Raw genomic sequence first — 7745 nt, 5'->3', positions numbered from 1 at the left:
CATGGAGCAGAGTGCAGTGGTATTCCCTGGAGAGGAGCTCCTCCTTCAGCAGGTTGTCCAAGAGGGCCTGCACCAGGCTGGGCTGATGGCTGGAGAGCAGCATTCTCACCTGAGTCAGGATGGCCTGGAAGTTGTTCATGGCAGCCCTTGGAGTCAGGGCAGCTGCCCTGGCCAGTGCCTGGAATCTCCGCTCACCCAGCATGCAGCATCCAAAACATGAAGTGAAAACCAGGACGAGGGAACCTCTGCAATTTATTACAGTTTATTTCTACTTAGGAAGATTTCCTCTTTTGCGTTGTAGGCTGGAGTTCCTGATGAACGGATGGATATTGGCTTTTGGGTTGGTTCAGACCACAGATATTCTCTGGGTCCTACCCAGGTGCATGTGCCAGAGAAGCCCACAGCCTTCTGTTGGAGCCAATCTAGTATTGCTAAGAGGAAGGCGACATGCCTCCGTAGAGGACCTATAGGGTAATAGGTCTTTTCAGATGTTTTACCATAGCAAGAAGGCATTGTGGTATAGAGGTTAAGCAAATAGACTTGGAGCTAACCTGCCTGTGTTCAAGTCCCAGATCTGCTCCTTGCCAATTATGTGACTTTGAGCATGTTACGTAGCCTTTTTTTTTTTTTTTTTTTTTTTTTGACAGGGTCTTGCTCTGTTGCCCAGGCTGGTGTGCACTGGCGTGATCATAACTCACTGCAGCCTCAACTTCCCAGGCTCAAACAAACCTCCCATCTCTGTTTCCCGAGTAGCTGGGACTACAGACTCACACCATCATGCCCCGCTAATTTTTTATTTTTTATTTTTAGTAGAGACAGGGTCTCGCTCTGTTTCCCAGGCTGATCTTGAATTCCTGGGCTCAAATGATCCTCTTGCCTCAGTCTCCCAAAGTGCTGAGATTACAAGTGTGAGCCACCAAGCCTGCCTTACTTAGCATTTTTAGTCTCTGCTTGTTAACAGTACTTACATTATAGGGTTGTTGGTAGGATTAAATGAGATAACATGAATAGAGTCCCTAGTGCATTATCTACAACATGATAATAATACAATAAATATGAGCCATCGTTATTATCATTAGTGATTAATCATGCAAACTACTGTCACCTTGAGTTTAACCTCACAAATCCTCAGTCTCCTCCTCTGCAAAATTTCCCACTAAAAGCAATCCAAGCTCATGCATTTAAGGGTCTCAACACTGGACCTAGTAAGCACTTAACGAACACTGACTATTTGTTAATACTATCCCCAACTTACTAATGCACAAAACAGGATTTGCATAGAAGCCAGTCTGGTTTATGATTCTAAAAATCCCCAACCCAGTTTTAAAGAACCATAGGCGACTGTTCTCCTGCCCATTCTGTAACATGCCGTGACTTTGTTTCCTTCCAGACTCAGGATTACCATCTCTCAGATGGGGCCATTTGCATTATTCATTTAAATGAGACAAAGGATTTCCATTTCCAGTATGGCTGACCAGCTCCCATATGATCAACGCTACCACAGGTAACAACTATAAACTCTGGGGAGAATATAGAAAACAACTATCCGAAGGCACTGGAGAGTGACAGGCCAGGCAGACACTGGAAGGGAGTCAATATATGGAAAATGAGAACATCACAGGTGAATTTCCCAGGTCATGAGTTTAGTCTGAAGGCAAGTTCCAATCAGTGATGTGCAGGGCAGTCAAGACTTTTATTTAATAAAGAAAAAAAAAGGGCTGGGCATGGTGGCTCACTCCTATAATCCCAGAACTTTGGGAGGCCAAGGCGGGAAGATTGTTTGAGCCTAGGAGTTTGTGACCAGCCTGCGCAACATGGAGAAACCCCATCTCTGCTAAAATTACAAGAGTTAGCTGGGTGTGATGGCACATGCCTGTGGTCCCAGCTACTTGGAAGGCTGAGGTGGGAGGACCACTTGAGCCTGGAGAGATTGAGGTTGCAGTGGGCTATGATAGTGCCACTGCACTTTAGCCTGGGCAACAGAGTGAGACTCTATCTCAAACAAACAAACAAACAAACAAAAAAAGAAAACTTTACTGCCCTTTATAATCAGAGGATAGAATTTGGGGCAAAAACAGCTACTGGAAAGTAGAAATCCCAGACAGAGAAGGAGAAAGCAGTAGCCCAAATTCTGTATATAACTGTCTAAATATCTGGCTGGCTTCTGGACCATGTATATATTCATAGGTCAGACTCCAAGCAGCTCAGCTAAGGCTAAATAAGCTGAACTAAGATTTGAGCTGCAATGGGTGTAGGGGTAGGAGATTTTGTGTTTGATTCCAGCCAAGTTATATCCCTACTGAAATAAAACCCAAAAACATTAATGCTGTTCAGATTATAACAGAATCCAGAGTGTTTACGACATATCCCTAATGTCCTGTGTTCAATACAAAATTACTTGACATAGGCCGGGCGCGGTGGCTCATGCCTGTAATCCCAGCACTTTGGGAGGCCAAGGCAGGTTGGATCACGAGGTCAGGAGTTCAGGACCAGCTTGGCCAACATGGTGAAACCCTGTCTCTACTAAAAATACAAAAATTAGCCAGGCATGGTTGCAGGTGCCTGTAATCCCAGCTACTCGGGAGGCTGAGGCAGAGAATTGCTTGAACCCAGGGGACAGAGGTTGCAGTGAGCCGAGATGGCACCACTGCACTCCAGCCTGGGCGATAGAGCAAGACTCCATCTCAAAAATAAATAAATAAATAAATACAAACAAAATTAGTTGTCATATAAAGAAACAGGAAAAAAGTAACATTTTCAAGAGAAAAAGACAATCAATGAAAACTGGCCTCAAGATGATGCTGATGTTGAAATTAGCAGACAATGATTTTTAAAGCTGTGATTATAACCATGGAGGAAAAAGACATCTAAGATGTAAGGGAAAATACGCTCATCAAAATGGAAAGATAGGAAATTTTAGCATAAAAATAGAAACTATAAGCAATAAAATCTATTAAAAAATAACCAAATGAAAATTTTCAAAGTGAAGAATACAATGCATGAAGTTTTAAAAGTCACTGGGTGGAATTAACAGAAAAATGGATATGAAATAAGAAAAAGAATTTTAAGATGGGACAATAGAGGTTATTCAATTTGAAGAACAGAGAGAAAATACTTTTTAAAATGAGCTTCAAGTATTTGTGGGACAATCTCAAAAGGTTCAACTTATACATATATAAAGTCACAGAAAGAGGAGAGAGGATGAGACAGAAAAGGTATTTAAAAAAATAATAGCCAATGTGTTCTCAATGAAGAGGCTTCTAATGAAGTAACTCAGGAATGGAAAACCAAATATCGTATGTTCTCACTTGTAAGTGGGAGCTAAATTATGAGGATGCAAAGGCATAAGAATGATATAATGGACTTTGGGGACTGGGGGAAGGGTTGGAGTCGGGGAGGGAAAAAGATTACACGTTGGGTACAGTGTACACTGCTCAGTGGTGGGTGCACCAAAATCTCAGAAGTCACCACTAAAGAACTTATCCATGTAATTAAAAACCACCTGTTTCCCCCCAAAAAATTGAAATTTTAAAAAGTAGAAAATGAGGACAAAAGATATGGTGTGACTGTGGAAGACTAGTCAAAGAGATACAATGTTACTGGCTTCAGAGATGAAGGAAGGAAGTCACAAGCCAAGGTATGTGGGCAGCTTCCAGAAGCTTGAAAAACCGCAGAAATAGATTCTCTCCTACAACCTTTGGAAGGGAATCAAATTGACCTTGATTTTAGCCCATTGATACCCATGTAAGACTTATACGGTAATTGTAAGAAAACAAATTAGTGTTGTTTTAAGCAAAAAATAAATAAATAAGAAAGAAAGAAAAAAAGAAAAGAAAAAAGAAAAATAGCCAAGGAATACAGATTTGAAAAGCTTAGCAAATCTAGGTAGTATAAATACAAGAAAACCACACCTAGGCACATAATAGCCAAACTGTTGAAAATCAAAGCTAAAAAGATACTCGTGAAAGCAGCCAGTTCAAAATAACACAGTACATATAGGAGAACACCTGAATGATCACCGACTTCTTGTTTGAAACCATGGCGGCTGGAAGACTGTGGAAGAATATCTTAGAAGAGATAAGATTTTAAAATATGTTCATCCCGAGTTCTACATCCAGTGCAAATATCCCTCAAGAATGCAGACAGAAATAGACATTTTCAGATAAAAGAAAACTAAAAGGATAGGTTGCAGGAGATCTGCATTACAAGATGATGAAACAACAAACAGTGGGTGCACAGAGCCAGGGATACAGATCTGTTGTCCTAATCACTTAATAAGTCTGCTTTGATTGTTCCTATCAGTCCAGTGACCGCTTGCCATGTGCTTAGTCAAGAAAACCTGGGTGCTAGCCTCCACTTGGCCACTGACTCACTGCACCTGGCATGACACTTCCTCTCTCTGGACCACAATGTCGTCACCCATGAAACACATAGGTTGGATTACATGATCCCCAGGATTTTTCACTTCTGAAATACTACAGTTTCCAGGGAGGTGTTACCTAGTTGCAGAACCCACTGGTCTTGAGCTCAACAATATTCCCCTGCAATTAATCACCAGTGTATTACTTCTCCCATCTTTACTTATTCAGAGCTCCCTGCATAATTTTTTTCTCCTCCAAATCACATGCAATCTGTACTACTATTTACCTAACATTTTGTTTTACTCTGTAGTACTGATTTAATTTCTTTTAAAAGGAGATTTCCTATCTTTATCACAATTGGAAAGCCAGTATCCCTTGTGCAAGAATAGTAGGCAACTGTAACAAAAAACCCATGCAGAATGGAAAATGATAATATGAAAGTTTAGATTTCAGTTTGCTCGAGTTTCTGATCCTGGGGACCTATCTCCGTTTCTGACAAAAGGTAGTTAGCAAGTGTTAGAAAGGTATTAAAGACACAGTAGCACCAAGCTAAAGCTCTCTTGCATCAGCAGATAAGTAAAAATGTTAAGGGTATAGAAAAATGGGAATTATACTTTGTTGGAGAGCATGTAGAATGGTGTAACTGCTTAGGGTAGTAATTTGGTAATGCCTATAAAATCATTAAATAATACTCAGGATTTCCACTCTTCAGTATATATGCCAGAAAAATTCTTATACATGGGCATTATGACACACAAAGCAGCTTTATTTGTGCTAGAAAAAAAAAGAGAAAGAAATAAAAATCACCATAAGAATAGATAGAAATGTCTTTTATAAACATTCTGGAGTTCGTATGGCTTTAACCAATTAAACTTAATAGACCTAATCAAAGTGTAGGAAGTTGATGTTTGTTAAAGATAAAGTTATTCAAATAAATTACACATTGGGACAGTGAATGAGTTTTAAAGGTTTAATACTTGAATCTTTTATCATCTTCTCTCCTTCTGTTTCATCACAGTATAGTGTTACATGTAAAAGTGAATCCAGAAGCTATGACCTGGTACTGCTACATTTCTAAGAAGAGACCCTTAACACAGGTTGCTAAAGGTACAGCATTCAGATATAGGTATTCTAGAGTCTTCTCCTCATGAGCTCAGCCGCTAGTATAATCTCCACACCAATGGTAGCATTGGTCTTCTATGATTACCAACCTATAATTCCTACCAGAATCTTCATAAGCTATTTGCCATCAGGGCTCTCTGTGACTGCTCTTCCACAAAAAACTGCTCATTTTAAAGAAAATACTGTTCATCTTATTTTTTCTTTCTTTCTGATTCAGGATCTCACTCCACTGTCCAGGCTGGAATGCAGTGGTGCAATCATGGTTCATTGTAACCTCAACCTTCTGAGCTCAAGTGATCCTCCCACCTCAGCCTCTTCCCGTGTAGCTGGGAGTGTGCCACCACACTTGGCTAATTTTTAAATTTTGTGTAGAAGTAGGGTCTCACAGCGTCGCCCAGGTTGGTCTCGAATTCCTGGCGTCAAGCAACTCTCCTGCCTCAGCCTCCCAAAAGACTGGGATTACAGGTGAGAGCCACCGCACTCAGCCTAGCCATTATTCTTTATAACTTTGTTGTTGTTGTTGTTGAGACAGAGTTTCGCTCTTTTTGCCCAGGCTGGAGTGCAATGGCACGATCTCGGCTCGCTGCAACCTCCGCCTCCTGGGTTCAAATGATTATCCTGCCTCAGCCTCTGGAGTAGCTGGGATTAGAGGCACGTACCACCATGCCCAGCTAATTTTGTATTTTTAGTAGAGACAGGGTTTCACCATTTTGGCCAGGCTGGTCTCAAACTCCTGATCCGCCCGCCTTGGCCTCCCAAAGTACTGGGATTACAGGCGTGAGCCACTGCATCCGGCCTTTATTCTTTATAACTTTTTATATGTCTAAAGTATCCTATTAGATTGAGTCATATAAAACTGCTGATATCTGTTTGTTTTAGATTCATAAAAATTGCTGTTTCATATGATGTAACCTAATATCATGATGAAGATGATAATGAATTGAGAGGGGACTTTCTTACTAAGTGATTGGTTGTTATTTAACACCTATGGGTGAACCCCTTTTCCCTCAGTTATCTGCCTACCAGCAGGGTGGCACAGAAATCACACTTTGGGAAACACCAGTTTAGTGCTTGGTGTCATGGTTCTGTTATCAATCAAGACCTGTGTCTTGACTCTCAAGACACTAGGGGCCATGGGGATAAGCAGCTTGGGGCCTGAGCCTGAAAGCAGAGAAAAGAGAGGGTGCTGAGGGATCTGTTGAGAGGGGCAGTGAAGCTGGTCACATGTAAAATGCTCAGGCTCTATTTCCTGAGTTCAAGGCTTGGGGCTCAGGTGGTCCTTGAGGTCACCTACCTGTTGCGTGAGGGGCAGTTGGCTTCTCTAGCTCCTGCTCCTCCAGCTGGAAATCAATGATGATATAATTTTAAAAATTCAGATATCATTTCTTGAGTAAGAATATTGGAGAGTTAGATGCTTTCTGTATATGGTCTCATCATCACCAAAAATAATTCAAGGAAAGCATCAATCATCTTACTCTATGGATGCAGCTAAGGTGTCAGTTACAGAACCTGGGCCAGAACCTGCATTCCTGGAAGGAATGATGGGCTGCAGATTTTGAAAAGGAGAAGAGGGCTGGGAACACAGCATCTGCTGGAGAGGCTACTTCCCCCTGAGAGGCAGAGGAGATCAGCACCCTGGGTCTATGGGCATGTCCACACTGGCCCCTGTGGCTGCTGCCTGTCTGCCCGCAGACCAGGCTGTTGCATCTCAGCCTGAGTCACCTTGGCCACTGCTCAGGGATGTGGACTGCTACCTTTGCTTTTTGGGTTTTCCTGCGAGACACATGGAGTTCACTCCTGGCTTATGACTGAAAGCAGTGGGGAAAGTGGGTGGCGTGTCGTCTGCAGGATGACATCACCACCTCCGTCATCACCACCTCTGTCATCACCACCACCATCATCACCACCACCGTCATTACCACCACCATCATCACCACCACTATCATCACCACTACCATCATCACCACCACCATCATCACCACCACCATCGTCACCACCTCCATCATCACTACCACTATCACAACACCATTGTCACCACCGCCACCACCACCATCATCACCACCACTACCACCACCACCACCATCACCACCACCACCATCACTACCACCACCACCACCATCACCATCATCACCACCACCATCACCACCACCATCACCATCACCATCGCCATCACCACTACCACCACCATCATCACCACCACCATCATCACCACCACCATCACCATCACTACCACCACCACCACCATCATCACCACCACCACTA

The sequence above is a fragment of the Pongo abelii genome, chromosome 18 (genome assembly GCF_028885655.2).
Source record: "Pongo abelii isolate AG06213 chromosome 18, NHGRI_mPonAbe1-v2.0_pri, whole genome shotgun sequence".
NCBI classification, from domain to species: Eukaryota; Metazoa; Chordata; class Mammalia; order Primates; family Hominidae; genus Pongo; species Pongo abelii.
The sequence above is the reverse complement of the archived record's forward strand: the minus strand, read 5'-3'. Positions refer to the sequence as shown.